Here is a 19,972-nt window from a genome sequence, read left to right as displayed (position 1 = left end):
ACTATATTTCCTATTCATTTTGCAACTCATTTAATGTATTCTACATTTCTATGTGACCCAAAACTTTTGAACAGTAGTGTATATACAAAGATAGGGCATACAAAGCCAAAAGGTACCATATGCATAAATCACTGACATTTCCTGGTTGCTAAAATTCTAATAGTTCAACTAATTTGATCTCACCCATTATAACCAGCATGATAAGAGAGGTTGTATCTCTGGACGTCACCCAGTGCCTGGGCTTACCTCCGCTGTACCCACCATACCCGTCTGCACATTATGCCCTGAATACAGTGGGGCAAAAAAGTATTTAGTCAGCCACCAATTGTGCAAGTTCCCCCACTTAAAAAGATGAGGCCTGTACATTTCATCATAGGTACACTTCAACAATGACAAAATGAGCAGAAAAAAATCCAGAAAATCACATTGTAGGATTTGTAATGAATTTATTTGCAAATTATGGTGGAAAATAAGTATTTGGTCAATAACAAACGTTTCTCAATACTTTGATATATACCCTTTGTTGGCAATGACGTTTTCTGTAAGTCTTCACAAGGTTTTCACACACTGTTGCTGGTATTTTGGCCCATTCCTCCATACAGATCTCCTCTAGAGCAGTGATGTTTTGGGGCTGTTGCTGGGCAACACGGACTTTCAACTCCCTCCAACGATTTTCTATGGGGTTGAGATCTGGAGACTGGCTAGGCCACTCCAGGACCTTGAAATGCTTCTTACGAAGCCACTCGTTCGTTGCCCGGGCGGTGTGTTTGGGATCATTGTCATGCTGAAAGACCCAGCCACGTTTCATCTTCAATGCCCTTGCTGATGGTAGGCTTTGTTACTTTGGTCCCAGCTCTCTGCAGGTCATTCACTAGGTCCCCCCGTGTGGTTCTGGGATTTTTGCTCACCGTTCTTGTGATCATTTTGACCCCACGGGGTGAGATCTTGCGTGGAGCCCCAGATCAAGGGAGATTATCAGTGGTCTTGTATGTCTTCCATTTCCTAATAATTGCTCCCACAGTTGATTTCTTCAAACCAAGCTGCTTACCTATTGCAGATTCACTTCCCAGCCTGGTGCAGGTCTACAATTTTGTTTCTGGTGTCCTTTGACAGCTCTTTGGTCTTGGCCATAGTGGAGTTTGGAGTGTGACTGTTTGAGGTTGTGGACAGGTGTCTTTTATACTGATAACAAGTTCAAACAGAGCCCATTAATACAGGTAACGAGTGGAGGACAGAGGAGCCTCTTAAAGAAGAAGTTACAGGTCTGTGAGAGCCAGAGATCTTGCTTGTTTGTAGGTGACCAAATACTTATTTTCCACCATAATTTGCAAATAAATTCATTACAAATCATACAATGTGATTTTCTGGATTTTTTTTCCTCATTTTGTCTGTCATAGTTGAAGTGTACCTATGATGAAATGTACAGGCCTCATCTTTTTAAGTGGGGGAACTTGCACAATTGGTGGCTGACTAAATACTTTTTTGCCCCACTGTATATTCTACCATGCCCATAAATCTGCTCCTTTTATTCCTTGTCCCCAACGCTCTAGGCGACCAGTTTTGATAGCCTTTAGCCGCACCCTCATCCTACTCCTCCTCTGTTCCTCGGGTGATGTGGAGGTAAACCCAGGCCCTGCATGTCCCCAGACACCCTCATTTGTTGACTTCTGTGATCGAAAAAGTCCTTGCCGTGTCTGAATCCTGGCTTAGGAAGGCCACCAAAAATTCTGAGATTTCCATACCCAACTAGAACACTTTCCGTCAAGATAGCACTGCCAAAGGGGGATGAGTTGCAATCTACTGCAGAGATAGCCTGCAAAGTTCTGTCATACTTTCCAGGTCTATGCCCAAACAGTTAGAACTTCTAATTTTAAAAATGAATCTCTCCAGAAAGTCTCACTGTTGCCGCCTGCTACCGACCCCCCTCAGCTCCCAGCTGTGCCCTGGAGACCATCTGTGAATTGATCGCCCCCCCATCTAGCTTCAGAGTTTGTTCTGTTAGGTGACCTAAACTGGGATATGCTTAACACCCCGGAAGTCCTACAATTGAAGCTAGATGCCCTCAATCTCACACAAATCATCAAGGAACCCACCAGGTACAACCCTAAATCCGTAAACATGGGCACCCTAATTGACATTATCCTGACCAACTTGCCCTCCAAATACACCTCTGCTGTCTTCAATCAGGATCTCAGCGATCACTGCCTCATTGCCTGTATCCGCTACGGGTCCGCGGTCAAACGGCCACCCCTCATTACTGTCAAACGCTCCCTAAAACACTTCTGCGAGAAGGCCTTTCTAATCGACCTGGCCCGGGTATCTTGGAAGGATCTTGACCTCATCCCGTCAGTTGAGGATGCCTGGTCATTCTTTAAATGTAACTTCATCACTATCTTAGACGAGCATGCTCCGTTCAAAAAATGCAGAACTAAGAACAGATATAGCCCTTGGTTCACTCCAGACCTGACTGCCCTCGACCAGCACAAAAACATCCTGTGGCGGACTGCAATAGCATCGAATAGTCCCCGCGGTATGCAACTGTTCAGGGAAATCAGGAACCAATACACGCAGTCAGTCAGGAAAGCAAAGGCCAGCTTTTTCAAGCAGAAATTTGCATCCTGTAGCTCTAACCCCCCCCCGCAGCTACTCACCCACGCCTCCCCAGCTTCTCCTTTACCCAAATCCAGATAGCAGATGTTCTGAAAGAGCTGCAAAACCTGGACCCATACAAATCAGCTGGGCTTTACAATCTGGACCCTTTATTTCTGAAACTGTCCACCGCCATTGTCGCAACCCCTATTACCAGCCTGTTCAACCTCTCCTTCGTATCATCTGAGATCCCCAAGGATTGGAAAGCTGTCGCTGTCATCCCCATCTTCAAAGGGGGAAGACACCCTGGACCCAAACTGTTACAGACCTATATCCATCCTGCCCTGCCTATCTACGGTCTTCGAAAGCCAAGTCAACAAACAGATCACTGACCATCTCGAATCCCACCGTACCTTCTCCGCTGTGCAATCCGGATTCCGAGCTAGTCACGGGTGCACCTCAGCCACGCTCAAGGAACTAAACGATATCATAACCGCCATCGATAAAAGACAGTACTGTGCAGCCGTCTTCATCAACCTGGCCAAGGCTTTCGACTCGGTCAATCACCATATTCTTATCGGCAGACTCAGTAGCCTCGGTTTTTCTAACGACTGCCTTGCCTGGTTCAACAACTACTTTGCAGACAGAGTTCAGTGTGTCAAATCGGAGGGCATGTTGTCCGGTCCTCTGGCAGTCTCTATGGGGGTACCACAGGGTTCAATTCTCAGGCCGACTCTTTTCTCTGTATACATCAATGATGTTGCTCTTGCTGCGGCCGATTCCCTGATCCACCTCTACGCAGACGACACCATTCTGTATACTTCTGGCCCTTCCTTGGACACTGTGCTATCTAACCACCAAACGAGCTTCAATGCCATACAACACTCCTTCCGTGGCCTCCAACTGCTCTTAAAACGCTAGTAAAACCAAATGCATGCTTTTCAACCGTTCGCTGCCTGCACCCGCACGCCCGACTAGCATCACCACCCTGGATGGTTCCGACCTAGAATATGTGGACATCTATACGTACCTAGGTGTCTGGTTAGACTGCAAACTCTCCTTCCAGACTCATATCAAACATCTCCAATCCAAAATCAAATCTAGAGTCGGCTTTCTATTTTGCAACAAAGCCTCCTTCACTCACGCCGCCAAACTTACCCTAGTAAAACTGATTATCCTACCGATCCTCGACTTCGGCGATGTCATCTACAAAATAGCTTCCAATACTCTACTCAGCAAACTGGATGCAGTTTATCACAGTGCCATCCGTTTTGTTACTTAAGCACCTTATACCACCCACCACTGCGACCTGTATGCTCGGCTGGCCCTCACTACATGTTCGTCGCCAGACCCACTGGCTCCAGGTCATCTACAAGTCCATGCTAGGTAAAGCTCCGCCTTCTCTCAGTTCACTGGTCACGATGGCAACACCCACCCGTAGCACGCGCTCCAGCAGGTGTATCTCACTGATCATCCCTAAAGCCAAAACCTCATTTGGCCGCCTTTCCTTCCAGTTCTCTGCTGCCTGTGACTGGAACGAATTGCAAAAATCTTTGAAGTTGGAGACTTATCTCCCTCACCAACTTTAAACATCTGCTATCTGAGCAGCTAACCGATCGCTGCAGCTGTATATAGTCCATCGCTATATAGCCCACACAATTTACCTACCTCATCCCCATACTGTTTTTATTTGATTTACTTTTCTGCTCTTTTGCACACCAGTATCTCTACCTGCACATGTTCATCTGATCATTTATCACTCCAGTGTTAATCTGCTAAATTGTAATTATTCACTCCTATGGCCTATTTATTGCCTACCTCCTCATGCCTTTTGCACACAACATATATAATTATTTTTGTTCTACTATGTTATTGACTTGTTCATTGTTTATTCCATGTGTAACTCTGTGTTGTTGTCTGTTCACACTGCTATGCTTTATCTTGGCCAGGTCGCAGTTGCAAATGAGAACTTGTTCTTAACTAGCCTACCTTGTTAAATAAAGGTGAAATAAATAAATACAAATGCTGTGTATGTGACAAAACAAGCTAGTGTAGAGAATCATCGTACCATCTAAACAGCTGTGAAATATACTTTCAATAATCACATTTTGTATTTTTCAGCTGTTTAAAGCTGGTGTACAAAACGGAAAGTAAAAACTAAACTTAACTGGAAGCATTGAAATGGAGCACAGAACAGATCTACCCCTTCTTAGACTTGCTTTCAATGAGAATTACATATCTACAATCCCATTTCTATCTGAATTTGGTCAGGTCGCCAAAAAAAAGTTACACGTTGAAGCTTTAAATTATGACATAGCCTACACAGCCTAAGCCCTGTGGTTGAACATATTCGGTAAATAATGATATTAAGAGTTGTAAGCCTCGGTTTCTTGTTACTGAGTATTGAATGCAGAGTCGGGTCCTCACTAGTCACCACAAAATCATAATTATGACTAATCCCAACCTAACGCGTCACTGGAAATAACACTATCATATTTCATAACGCTTTTAAAACAATGAAATGCACTCCAGATCGCCAAAGCAGCCAAAAGATGGTGTGAGCATAATTGTCTAGAACACATCCATCCGTTTATATCGTCATGAAAAATGAAATATTTCACTTAGATGTGGTTTATCTAAACAGTGTCCAAAATGATTCAACTCTTTTTCTCCTTCAAGTACCATGTCGCAATGCGCCCTGTGTCTGTGAAACAGAGATATTAAATAAAGGAATGAAGAAACGCCCCATCCAACCATCACATTCACGTCGTCATGCTAAATCACACGGTTGCTAAACTAATCGTCACGCAATCCCTTCTCAAATTTAGAGTAAATAAAGTTGCCTATTTTCCTCAAAAGTACGTAATGTCATGATTCCAAAGCTATATGATATTACAGCGAACAAGTTAATTATTTCACACCTTGGAAATGGTTTGCAACGTTGTACTTGTTTCTCGAAATTCATGCTAATGTTTGGTTTTTGAGCTAGGGCTCAATTGACTCCCATTCACTCCTTGAATGAGAGCTCATTGTCACAGAATGCACCGTGCGGCCCATGGACGATTTATGGGCAATGTTCACAATGGGCGTTAATACGATTCTAATGGTGTACCCCATCTCCTCAAAAACATCTCTGTGGGATAGCTCTCGCTCTGGGTAGAGACGCCGTTTATAGCTCAGTGGCAGAAACGAACTGGAAGTTGAACTCAGTGAGTAAGACTTCTAAATTGATAGTGCTGTTTGTTTAGGCGATTGTACAGCTAGCTAGTTACTTCACATGCTTATATTGACTCTGCTACTATTGTGTGTAGCTATGTTTTCTAGCTACCTAGCCCAGCGAGAGAGAATTGCATTGTGGGTTTTGTAGTAGATTTGAGCTGCAACAGATTTCCTTAAGGAATTTAACGACAAAATGAAACATTTGTCCAAATTATTTTTACGTTAGTGTTATTTATCACTCAATAATTTGTGTTTTGGGATGGATTATCCCTTCAGTAATTTTTGATATAGCAATTTTCACTGGCTAGTGACAACCGCGGAGTCGTCTAATCTAGAGCAATCTCATTTAAATATTGACATTGATTGGGAGCATTCTAGTCCCTGAAATGTTGCCAGATTGACATGGGATCGGTCTGCTTTGGTCAATCAAAAGATATAAGCTTATATTTCAAGGATGTATTTCTACTCACATGATTAATGCTGGTGGAGTATTATTTAAAATTCTGGCTACAATACTGTAGGCTATTGTTGAATTCACATGAAGCTACATTATACAACCCCCCCAAAAACAGATGACAGCAACTGTTTGATGCCCGTTAGTTAGGTCATTAACAGTTGGTGAATACATCTGTTTTTGCACTCATTTAGCTGTTTAATTATCCTAATGTGCTTGGCAAACATAGCTATGTTTAGAGGCAAACAGCTGCTCTAGCTAGTAGTGGAGTAATGGACATGAACAGTCAGTGTACATATACATTGTGGCTAGTTAGTTAGCTCAAATCAAGGCTAATAATGAACAAGATTAACTATATAAAATCAGGTAGCTAGCTAGAATGGCGTTTTCTAACTACCTAACTAGTCAATTTTTACAGTAAACTGGGTTACACTTTAGTTGGTTAACTAGCTAACTACACTATTTTAGTATTAAAGTGACTAGTTACCTGGCTGGAGAGCAGAGGGTAAGTAGCCGACTAAACTGGAGTTGAGTGTAATCGGCTAGGGGGTGGGTAGCTAACGTTAGCTAGCTAACTAGCTTCACTGGCAGACGTCAACAGGTAAAATAACTGGTTTATAAAACAACATGCCTTTTCACTTACCTCAGACTGGTTTCACACGGCTAAATTAGCTAGCTTGTTTGTTAATACAAATAAAATGTTAACAGTTAGCTAAATTGTGTTGCTAGCCAAACCAGACCAATACGCTCCTGCTGCTTTCCGACAAAGCAACGGAATAACGTTAACTCTACCCCTGACAAAGAGGACGCAGTTGCACGGTCGGTATTTAACTTAACTACCCGAAGTCATAAATGTAATTTTCTGCTAAATACATACATATTTCTGATATCGTAGCTAATGTATCGTACGCTAGCTACCAAATGTATTGAGCCATTTGGTCCCCTCACCAGTGTGAGTCGTAAGGTACAGTACGCAGCAGCAGTAGGCTAGTGAGGCAGAGATCGGAATATAATGACGAGATGCTCATATCTCCGCCCCAACAATGGCGTCGTTGTCCCAAAGGCAGGAAGGCAGGTGATTAGCTCCAAAATAAGCCCATAGGAACAAATTATGCTTATTTTAGACATTTTGGCGAGAGTGAAACATCTTGCTATGCCTCTTCCTCTTTGACTGAGGTCAAATTTCCTTCCTAGATTTCCCTGTCAAATCTTTAATTAAGGCTGGTCCCCCATCTCATTTGATTATTATTTGGATTATTCAAATCATGCTGCCAATCAGTCATCCAGTAGCTACTGTAGGCTACTACTGTAAAATATTACCTGAACTTGCAATGTATTGTGCTTTCCTGATGAGACGTATTTTCTTGGGCTCGAAATAGATTACAGGATGCACTGTTTCCTCTACCAGTATTGACCTCAATGAACATGCGCTCACCCCCTTTTGCTTCATCATACTCTAAAATGTTCCGTACATTTTACAAGCAGTTGGCTACCTGTCCAAACTATCTGTCCCTAATGAAAAGGAAAGTGCGACTTAATTGAAATAGGGCAATCTTCTGTAAACCACCTCTACGTTGTCAAAACACAACTGATTGGCTCAAACAAATTAAAAAGGAAAGAAATTCCACAAATGAACTTTTAAAGGCACACCTGTTAAAATGCATTCCAGGTGACTACCTCATGAAGCTGGATGATAATACAAAGAGTGTGCGACGCTATAGGGTGGCTACTATATACAATATATTTAGATTTGTTTAACACTTTGTGGTTATTACATGATTCTGTATGTGTTATTTCATAATTTTGATAGTCTTTACTATTCTACAATACAGAAAATTGTAAAAAATAAAGAAACTGTTGAATGTGTAGGTGTGCACACTTTTGACTGGTACTGTACCTGAGAGATATAAAGATTTGTATTATTATTATTTTTTTACATGCATTTAACCCATTATTTTTGGTACTAAACAGTTTCCATGTATTTATTTTTATTTAACCATGTAGGCAGCTAACCCACTGTTCCTAGGCCGTCATTGAAAATAAGAATTTGTTCTTTAACTGACTTGCCTAGTTAAATAAAGGTTCAAAATATATATATTAAAAAAAGCGACAACAACAGTTACAAACAAACGTACAGTCAATAACACAGTGTGTGCAAATGTAGAAGAGTAGGGAGGTAAGGCAATAAATAGGCCATAGAGGAGAAATAATTAAAATTTAGCGATTAACACTGGAGTGATAGATGTGCAAATGATGATGTGCAAGTAGAGATACTGAGGTGCAAGAGGGTAAGTAATAATATGGGGATGAGGTAGTTGGGTGCGCTATTTACAGATTGGCTGTGTACAGGTACAGTGATCTGTAAGCTGCTCTGACAGCTGATGCTTAAAGTTAGAGAGGGAGATATAAGACTATAAGAGATACTTCCATTCATTTAAAAAAAAAAAATGGGTACTGGGGGGCCTTCAGAAGAGTCTTGTGAGGCCTGTGGGCGTCCTAGAGCAAAACAACCGACATGTACCTGTTTAAAAGTCTCAGAAGTTGGCAGATCGGCTGTACCGACATCATACAGTCCCAAGACGTTTGTGGGGGTCGTAGAGCCAACCGGAGACTGAAATATTAGTGAGAGTCTCACCTTTTCATAGAGGGGTCATAATAGTTTGTAGGCCAACCCGTTTGGACGATAAAGACACGAGAAGACCGATTGTTGGGATATCTCATGGTCTGACAAACACCGCTCTAGCTGTCACCTTTCACTGCAAGATGCGGAAGTGCAACATCGGCGGATATGGTGGTGAAATGTTTTGTTGAATTCGCACGGCTCAACCGAATGTAAATTAAAAAAATAGACATTGAACTGACGTCTGAGCCCAGTAGGTGCCCCTCAATGAGGCCAACAGGAAGCTTAATCTGATTTGTGTCTAGTTCATAACTGTAAATAACTTGCACAAAGCAACACTCTATTTTAGTTAGGGTGTCATAGTACCCCTCAACCCAATTTGTGTGTGAGGAGGAGATGAAGGCCATCTGTTTGGGGGCCTATGTTGATGTTGTAATTGAATAGTAAAATCTTTTTATTTTTTTTGAGGCAGAGCACCCAGTGCCATTTTTAATTGGGGAGGACTGGCTCGTGGTAATGGCTGGAGTGGAATGCTATCAAATGCATCAGACACATGGTTTCCATATGTTTAATGCCATTCCATTCGCTCTGTTCCGGCCATTATTATGAGCTGTCCTCCCCTCAGCAGCCTCCTGTGGTGTCAGCTATGATATGATACCTTGAGTTTGAAAAAATCTCTTGTTTATTGAGCTACAGTAAGTGAAGTGGATCAACACTCGGATGATGATAACATAATTACATTATTGGTCCATGATCTGTACTAAACATACTGTAAATGCATCATTTATTTATGTAATTCTCTTCATGGTGATGTATCCTGAAATATGTACACAAAGGTAGAAACATTTCATATCTTCCATTGCATGTTTGGGTCTTATTCTACACACTGGCTAACAAGCTCCTCCCCCAAACAAGACCAAATTTGTTTGGTCTAGACCTGACTAAATCTGTTCCAGTCATATGTTTGGACATGACAGTATAGTACAGTAGACTACTGTCCAGTAAAGTAGAGCATATTACATTATACTGTACTCTACTCGTGTGCTCTACGGTACTGTACTACACTATACTCTACTGTGCTGTACTGTATTTTACAGCTCTGTACTGTGCTCTACTGCAACTAGTTTGTGACTACTATGATTTCCCATTGTGACCAATTCAATTGCAGCTATTCTGTTACAGATTTTTCGGGTCACTCTGATTTGATAACAGAGGGAGAGAAATGTGAAAATATCTTAAAGATATGGGGGTTATGGTCACAGAATGACAAGACCCTAGACAATATTTCTTAAACTTATAGAAGGCAAATCATTTCTGCAAAACTAAATATAAATGTTGATATTAGTTGGCAAGGGCCTTAACTTCAATGTAATTGTGTTTTAATATATTTCAAATACATTTTAAGACTTTGTAGTAGATGTTTTTAAGACCTCTCTTGCGTCTGCGTGACAATAAATCAAAGCCTTTGCTTATTCTTAATGGTTACGATGTAAAACATTTTTGTAAACGTATCTATGCCTTCATTTCCCCAAAATATAGACTCTTCGCTTTCATTTGACACAATTTGATATGTACCTATAAACTTCCCATGTTGGTGCTCATGGGTCCTTTTTTACATAGAAATGACCATAGAATACTGTATCCCAGGAATGGGTTTACATGGCTGTGTGTGTGTGTGTGTGTGTGTGTGTGTGTGTGTGTGTGTGTGTGTGTGTGTGTGTGTGTGTGTGTGTGTGTGTGTGTGTGTGTGTGTGTGTGTGTGTGTGTGTGTGTGTGTGTGTGTGTGAGATTAGTCATCTGTAGAGGACTGTATTAGCCAGTAGTAAATGTGTAACAGATTTTGGTAACACTTTATTTGGATAGTCCCTAGTAGATGTTCAATAACCGTCAACAACATTTCAACTAACTATCCTCTACCCTAGCCCTACCCTAAACTTAACCCTTAGCCTAACCTTAACCTTAACCTCACCCCACCCCTTATTCTAAACCTACCCGTAGCAAGTATTTGCTCATCAACAGACAGTTTGTTGATAGTATGACCATCTGTACATCCTCTATATGGGACTATCCGAATAAAGTGTGACCCATATTTTTATAATCATTGTCCATTCACAGAGAGAGGGCATTGTGGGAATCTGGAGTCATTTCACTGTTGGACATGTTATTCCCCCCTGAAGTGTTTAAAATAAAAATCTTTGTATTCAATGGAAAACACTGCCAAACTTTATCCAAAGCCAAGGCCTAGCCAGCCAATTCAGTAAAACCGCAGATGTGTTATGGAAGAAAACAGCACTTTTCCATTCAGAAGAAGGCAGATAAAGGGATTATTTTTGCACTCGGGAGGAAATCCACATTAAAATCCAAATGAATAAGAATCATATTAATCCAGCAAGAATTACTGCATGAACATTAATAATGCAATTGTATTTTTGTGCTCTTGTAAAAATGAGCTGATTTGTGTAGTAATGCGCCTCTGTCGTCCCCTTTTTATTCTGTGCCATGTGTAGACCCCAGCAGCAGTTCTGTATTTCTATTACCTTCCATTTAACAGGGCAGAAAGATGGTAGCATGCAGCTTGTTGGCAGATGATGCCTTTGTTTTGATGGTCTCATAAACCAGCATCTTTGCTCCCAGCTGAGAAGTCGTGTTGACTATATCACTGCTACCATGCAGTTGGGGTTTGAACAGTGCCTGGCTGCAGGCTCCTGAAAGAGAACCTGATGAGATCAGGTGTGTTTGCTCTAAAGCATAAATTGAACACACGTCATTAGTCTGGAAACTAAATAGTGAGATATGTCATGCCCTGAGAGACTTGAGCAGGAAAAAATGCGCTCGGCTTCAACTCCGTGCAGCGACAGTGACTCCCTTTCTATTCACTGTGTTCTTATCATGCTGCGTTGACATGTCCCATACTTGATAGTCTTTAAATAGGCTAACTGTGCACCACATACATACAGGGTATCATCATAATGGTTGTGGAAAGGAAACAAACCCGGCTGTTCTCTAAAACCATCTCAAGGACAGAGGAACTGCCTATCCAGATAGTTTCTAAAACTATCTCTCTTCTACTGCATATATAATATAGTCTACTGTATAACATATAACTAACCACTACCAGCTCCAAGATGCATCCTTTATCATTTTTCCAAGCACATCTTACATCTGTGGTAGTAAATTCACCTCCTTTTGACCTTAGAGGCTGCAGAGATAGTGACAAACACTTTTTTTTCTCTCCCTTCCTTCCCTTTCTTCCAGGTGCTTTTGGAATGCAGGTGTCCCTAGACCTGGTGGTGCCTAGATTCAATTTAGCCCATGCCCAATGTCCTGTCGACACATTGTGTAATGCCACATGCCTCCTAGACCTGTCAATCACTATTATAGACTGTTTATGGTCTCACTTTGGCTTTACATTCCATGAGGGAAGGGACTAAACCGGCAAAAGGTGGGTGACAATGAAAATTGTTGCCTCAAAGGTTTTGACCCTGTAAAGGTAACACTAACCTATAAGATGAAGATATGGCAAGGATTGTTGTAAACCTTAGGACATGTCTGCCGTATCATCCCTTTGACAACTCATTTACTAGCTCCTGAAGTTTCATATATCTAACGTCTTGATATTCTGAGCGTTTTTATGACTCTAGACCTACAACCAGTCAACTAAAGCCTTGGCCTATGTGAAACAATCTTGGTGCTCTGCTTTACATGCACAATCCTTCAGAAAATGTGCTCCTTTATGTTCATGAAATTGTTGCACACCATGTAACTGCAAGCATAAACTAAATGGGGAAAGTTTTTATGCCAGTACTTGAGTCATCTAGTCATAGGCTTTCCAGGTTACGGGATTAGTACACTTGATGTCTTCATCCCACAAAAAAGGCTAAACCAATAGCACATGTCAACACTAGGCCCAAAGGACAATGAAGTAAGTCAACTCAAAAAGAAGGAAAACAAACAACGAATGTTGCATCATTTGGTGAGATAGGTAGTCTGTCCACGACAGGGCTCTAAACCAACAGAACAAACACAAGGTCATGCTGCAATTCATTCGAGTTTTTATCAAATGTGTTTTGTGGTTTTTATCTGTGTGATTCCCAGTTTACTGCATTCCCATTGTAGGAATGCCAGTTTAAATCTGGAGTGTGATGTAGTGAGTGACTGGCTGGCCACCATAAACTCAACCAAACACTGAAGTGGAAGACAACGTCTTTTGTCAGTACCTGTTTCTATTTAAAGCTTTGATCATTGCACTTCACTTTCACAGGAGACTGGAGGTACATATTCTGTGGGAATAAGATGGCTGCTGCTACAGTGGTGATGCAAACGATTTTGTGCTGTGACCTATTTCCTGCTTCTGGCTGAGAGCTGTCCACAGTAGGATGGTTACCAAATGGCACTCTATTCCCTATATAGTGCACTACTTTTTACCAGGGCCCATAGGACTATGTAGGCTGAGTCCCAAATGGCACCCTATTCCCTATGTGGCTCTAGTTGTGCAGAAACACACCGTCAAGTTTGAGGGTAATTCTGCTGAGTATGCAATGGGATGCTATGTCCCCTTTACTTGGGCCTCATTGCACAGAGTGGCGTGTAAGGCCTCCACAAGGTCTCTCCATCTCTTCCTGTCCCCCTTAGCTTTAACTGGGGTCAACTGTGCACCATGTCAACAGCTTCAAACCCCTCAACAGCTTAATAAAAATGCCTCAACAGCTTAATAAAAATGCCTCAACAGCTTCAAACCCTTCCTGTTATTATTTTGTTGGTCGACATAATTGCCTCTCCTCTGTGTTGGTCACTTAACTCTGTTTACAAGAGTTTTTTTAAATATTTTTTTACATAGGGTCATGACGGATTATATAGATGTACAGTCGGGTATTATATTCAAAACAATTATATTGTTCTAAGTAGTAAAACATAATTATCGGCACCCCTGTTTTCAATACTCCGGCACCCTCTCCTTGCATCTTTCTTTCGACGCCAAACCCACCACTGGTGTGCGTGATCAAAGGGCTCGATTTGTGTGTCATCTGATCGTAGCACCGGTTCCAATCCAAGTGCCAATGCTGTTTTAGCAAACTCCAGGCATTTACAATTGTTGGATGACATGAAAATACAGTTCTTTGGCCACGCACACCCAGTGGTGGGTTTGGCCTTGAAAGAAATATGCATATGCAGAAAAGTACATCATACCTACTGTAAAATAAGGTGGTGGATCCTTGATGTTATGGGGCTGTTATGCTTCCACTGGTCTTGAGGCCCTTGTTAAGGTCAACTGCATCAAACTCTACCAGGTACCAGGACATTTTAGCCAAAAACCTGGTTGCCTCTGCTAGGAGGCTGAAACTTGGCCGCAAGTGGATTTTCTACCAAGACAATAACCCCGAGCACACATCAAAATCCACAAAGAAATGGTTAATTGACCACAACATCAGCATTTTGCAAATGTCTTCTCAGTCTCCAGACTTGAACCTCAATAAATGTGTGTTTTGCATTCTGTATATAGAAATGGTCTAAGATCCCTCCCAATGTGTTCTGCAATCTCATAAAACATCTTTGAAAGAAGTGTAGGAGTATTGAAAACAGGAGTGCCAATTATTTTGACTTTCTTTTTTTAGATTTGTTTTTTTATTTGTTAAACAAAGCAATTGTATTAGTATAAAATATAATTTTCACCAAAAAATAGCATTGTATTACTTTATACAGTCTTTTTTTGGTTGAATCAACGTTGTTTCCACGTCATTTCAATGAAATTACCTTGAACAAATGTGGAATAGACGTTGAATTGACGTCTATGCCCTGTGGGGTTATTGTATGTCCATTTAACTCATTATAATGGCTGATCTACTCTCAAATTATTTCAAAAACTTTTAAATAATTAGTTTCAGACCTGCATACCTACCATCACACAAGATCTGTCTAAAAACAAGGGCTAGGTTAGCATGTAAAAGTAAGAAATCCAAACGTAAAAAGAGAACTCACCTCGAGTCTGGCAGCGTGAAAAAGAGAAAGTAAAAAATAAGAGCAGGAAGCCCAATGAACCACGGGGGAGGAATACAAACCCTGGTTCTTATCTGGCATGTGCTTGATAAAAACTTAAACGGTAAACAATCTGTATACTGCACACGTTGTTAGTTTTATTTAGTGCAGCATTGTCTGTAGTTATGTGGGATTATGTGTTTGTATATGGTATGTCTTCAGCCTCTAGGAAAGCATGTGTTCAGCAGGTGGAGTTGACTTTAAAAACAATGAAATGGTAGATTTTATGAGGACCGAGACAGAGGCAAGGGTCAAAAGTTCAATGTTATTCATGTCTAAAGGATGGCCTCCCTAGATGCTAGTTCATTTCAGTAGACTCGGTGTTGTTTAGTCTGTGGGAAAGGACAACACAGTGTTGTGGAAAATGTGTCCTGTAGTGTTTTGGTAAAGTAGTGTTTTGGTAAGACCCAAGGTAAAGTTAAGCAGAAGACCTGCCTCTCCCTTTCCAGATGACGGACATTTTAAAATGCAACCCGCCGTCCATACCACTGTGGCCAACGTGGGACCAGAGAGGAAAGGGCCCTGACACACAGGTTTCAAATACCTGTCCGTCATTTTTCAAAACGGTAGAAAGACTAACACATCAGTCACTAGAGATACTGTAGCATACATGGTCGAAACATTTGCATAATTGTAGAAGATTCAAACTATCCATTGTCAAAGGTGTGATACCACATCACAATGTACAGACGGTTATGCAAATAGTCCAGTAACCAAAGAGCTAGCTCTCCAGTAACCAAAGAGCTAGCTCTCCAGTAACCAAAGAGCTAGCTCTCCAGTAACCAAAGAGCTAGCTCTCCAGTAACCAATGAGCTAGCTCTCCAGTAACCAAAGAGCTAGCGCTCCAGTAACCAAAGGGAAATGGTTCTGTGTATTATCATATAGAGCAGTAGGAAGCTCTTGACCTAGCTACAATACCATAGAGATCATATTAAATTACAAATGTGCTAAATTACTAGTATTCCTAATTCTATGATGCCTACACTATAGACATCATAACCTAGCTTTTTCCCAGAACACGTGACATGAGCAGCTGGGACCCTGGTGACATCACCTGGTTCCAGTGAGAACACCCAAGGAGAACATAGAAAATAAGTGAAGGGAAGGCTCTTCGTCTACCTCAATCCACTGTACAAGGGAAACAATGGGAATAAACCTTTTAATATACAGTATGTATTGCTGTCTTCAGCTGGAGTGCCTTTGTTTTTTTTTATTGTCAAATAAGTCACATCAATTTATTGTAGTCTCCTAAAGACACAGAAAAAGCTTTTCACTCCAACAGAGAGTAAACCAATAAGGAGGGCATACTTTCAGTGCCAGAAAGCCGTTACGGCTGCTGTTTCAGTAGGCCCAGTTTATTTAGCTGGATATTCAATATGTTAGCCAGGGCATGAAATAAGCACCATGACCATAGCCTAGGGGAATTTGTTGTAATAAAGGGTTCTATTAAAAGTTAGTGGGCTGCCCAGGGATGCTGAAAAGAGAGTGACCACAAGGCATATTATGTTTGATTGCAAAGAGATAGTGAACACACACCTGTTGTAGTGTCTGCTTTCATTACAAGGGTCAATCATCATGGGGTTGCAACCCAGAGCAACAGCTAAACAAATACAGCCTGCCCTGCACAGATAGCAGGTGTATTTTTGTCCTTTATATCGACCGTCTAATGTCCAATGAATCAAGTCAAATTTGCTATCACAGTTCATTGACCTTTTTTTAAGTTAAAATTTTACCCACAGTAAAAACCTGAGATGTATAACACAACTTGAACACAACGAATGCCCACCAAAGATCAATAGTTTTAGCCATAGCAACCAAAACCCTGAAAGATTCACTGTATAATATGTTAGAATGAGAATTAGACATCTATAACAGCAACCAACAGGGTTGTTGGGTAGGTGACTTTTTAAATGTAATCTGTTAGTTACTACCTGTCAAATTGTAATCGGTAGTGTAACTTTTGGATTACCTTAACTCAGTAACGTAATCTGATTACTTTCAGTTACTTTTGGATCACTTCCCCTTTTAGAGTCATTAGAGGAAGATAAAACGGATCCATCTTACGCAGTTGGTGTCACAGTGGTCTCTGACTTGTGGGTAGAGTCGCTCTGGTGAACAAATTTGAAATTGCGCTTTTCAATGTTGAATTGAATGTAATTGTGAAAAAAGAAAGGTGTCAATGTATTTTTTCGCAAACGTCCTTTTCTGAATTTAAGTGATACAAGAAGTAATAATCAAGTGTTTTTTTAATACATGTATTCAGTTACTCTCCAACCCTGGCAACCAATCAACACCACAACAAACTATCTGTAATGTCATGAATCAAATCAATTCTCTTCAGTTGACACTTTGGGAACCTTCAGCGTTTCAAATGGAGGCAGAGGCGGCTCAATCCATCATAATGGATCCTGTCCCACATTCCCAATGAATCAAGTCCTTGTCTGTGTCCCAAATAGCACCCTATTCCCTACATAGTGCACTACTTTTGACCAGAGCCCTATGAGCTGTGGTCAAAAGACACAGACCCTCTGGGCATAGACCATGACTGAAGCCCATATGTCATTGGACTGTCAACACTCTCCTATAAATAGACGGATAGATAAGAGCGAAGCTCCTTTCTTCAGTGATTTCATCAGCTGCAGATGATCCATCACGTGGATCAGACCTGGTCTGGAAACGCTGGTGGTGCCTGAATGATGATGAGAGATGAGTCATGTTTTGGTATTTTTGAGGGAATAATAACAGCAAAAATCTTAGTTGCGTTTTGTTTTTGGATGCTGTAAAATCACTGTATTGTGCACAAGGCATTTGGGAAACAGGTGACGTTTTCACTATCCTTCAGACCTTTTTGATGATTTAATCCGATCCTAATGATATTTCCTCTACTCACTGGAGTATCTGTGATAAAGATAAATACGGATGCCATTATAAAAGACCAGCTGGAGAAATCTGAACAGTTGTTGAAAGATCCTCTTGGATCCGCATCATGTTTGTAAACAAGTGCTGCCACCTTCTGGCATAACGAGTTTATGCCTCTGCCTCAAATGGCGGCCCATTCCCTATATAGTGCACTCCTTCAAAAGTAGTGCACTATAAAGGGAATAGGGTGCCATATGGGATGAAGATAATGACTTATCTGATCAAACTAATAACCAACAAACCTACTCACAATTACCATTGTCCACTGAAGCAGTGGTGTTTTTCTCTCTTGAGAAAATAATAAGTCATTATTGTCTGTAATGGAGGTTTGAACCTGACTCAATGATTTGCATCACCAGCTGCTACTCTGGGTAAACAGGCTGGCAATCCTACCCCAGTGATTTCTAGTGAAGTGTGTTGTGATCAGAGAGAGCAGCTGTAATGCTGCACTTAACAGATCTATCCATCTCTCTCTCCTTCCATCCCTCCATTTTTCACTCTTGGTCCCTTGATCTGACAAAATCCATCTCTCTCTCTGTCAGATCAAGGGACAGAGTCTCTTAACCTCCCTCCATCTCCCTCCTCTCATTCACCACTTCAACATTTGGAGAGTTTGGGACTGAGGTTCTATCTGCATTTTTGTCAACATGTTGCTATTGATGTAGCCATGTTCTGTTCAATGTTCTCTACCTGTATAGTACTCTAAATACCAAAATGCATGTTGTTATGTTCAAAAGAATACTAGATAAACATTGATGGACACCATTCAAACCAACAATGGTTCAGAATTTGAAAGAAAATGATCTCAGGAGTCATCTTTTTGGAGATAGAGCCTTTATAGAACCAGCACCGACATGGAACAGCAGACAGATGCTGTACTGTGTCTTGATAGAACCAGCAGCGACATGGAATAGCAGACAGATACTGTACTGTGTCCTGATAGAACCAGCAGCGACATGGAACAGCAGACAGATACTGTACTGTGTCCTGATAGAACCAGCAGCGACATGGAACAGCGGACAGATACTGTACTGTGTCCTGATAGAACCAGCAGCGACATGGAACAGCAGACAGATACTGTACTGTGTCCTGATAGAACCAGCAGCGACATGGAATAGCAGACAGATACTGTACTGTGTCCTGATAGAACCAGCAGCGACATGGAACAGCAGACAGATACTGTACTGTGTCCTGATAGAACCAGCACCGACATGGAATAGCAGACAGATACTGTACTGTGTCCTGATAGAACCAGCAGCGACATGGAACAGCAGACAGATACTGTACTGTGTCCTGATAGAACCAGCACCGACATGGAATAGCAGACAGATACTGTACTGCGTCCTGATAGAACCAGCAGCGACATGGAACAGCAGACAGATACTGTACTGTGTCCTGATAGTACCAGCACCGACATGGAACAGCAGACAGATACTGTACTGTGTCCTGATAGAACCAGCAGCGACATGGAATAGCAGACAGATACTGTACTGTGTCCTGATAGAACCAGCAGCGACATGGAACAGCAGACAGATACTGTACTGTGTCCTGATAGAACCAGCACCGACATGGAATAGCAGACAGATACTGTACTGTGTCCTGATAGAACCAGCAGCGACATGGAACAGCAGACAGATACTGTACTGTGTCCTGATAGAACCAGCACCGACATGGAATAGCAGACAGATACTGTACTGTGTCCTGATAGAACCAGCAGCGACATGGAATAGCAGACAGATACTGTACTGCGTCCTGATAGAACCAGCAGCGACATGGAACAGCAGACAGATACTGTACTGTGTCCTGATGGAACCAGCAGCGACATGGAATAGCAGACAGATACTGTACTGTGTCCTGATTCTCCTCTCTGTATTCATGTGATTCAAATGCGACATGGAAAAACACTGAAGAAACCAACCGTAACAGATTATGTTTAACAACCGCTGATCAAACTCCTGGCAAATGTAAGACTCTGTGACAATGTTAGACTCACGTCCCATACATTCATGTTTCACTTATCAGACATTGAGCCAACAGAAATGTACTACTTAGTCTGTATCATACCATCTTAAACAATAGACGAGAGTGACACAAACAGACGCACAGACGGACAGAAAGAGAAAGAAAGACAGGCACTC

General features: G+C 41.5%; 1 protein-coding gene across 9 annotated transcripts in view; it reads right to left on the bottom strand.

The window, feature by feature from the left end:
- LOC139392064 (thyroid hormone receptor associated protein 3b) overlaps positions 1 to 14,942 on the bottom strand; it is a 44,362-nt gene extending 29,420 nt beyond the window's left edge. For 4 of the 9 annotated variants that reach the window (XR_011629635.1, XR_011629636.1, XM_071139731.1 and 1 more), the window contains exon 1: positions 6,906 to 7,237. The gene's annotated coding sequence lies outside the window, so the exon portion shown is untranslated. The other 5 variants (XM_071139732.1, XM_071139733.1, XM_071139735.1 and 2 more) reach the window with 5 other exon arrangements.
- Between the last annotated feature and the right edge of the window lie 5,030 nt (positions 14,943 to 19,972).

The sequence above is a fragment of the Oncorhynchus clarkii genome, chromosome 32, assembly GCF_045791955.1.
Source record: "Oncorhynchus clarkii lewisi isolate Uvic-CL-2024 chromosome 32, UVic_Ocla_1.0, whole genome shotgun sequence".
In the NCBI taxonomy this organism is placed as follows: domain Eukaryota; kingdom Metazoa; phylum Chordata; class Actinopteri; order Salmoniformes; family Salmonidae; genus Oncorhynchus; species Oncorhynchus clarkii.
The sequence above is the reverse complement of the archived record's forward strand: the minus strand, read 5'-3'. Positions and strand labels throughout refer to the sequence as shown.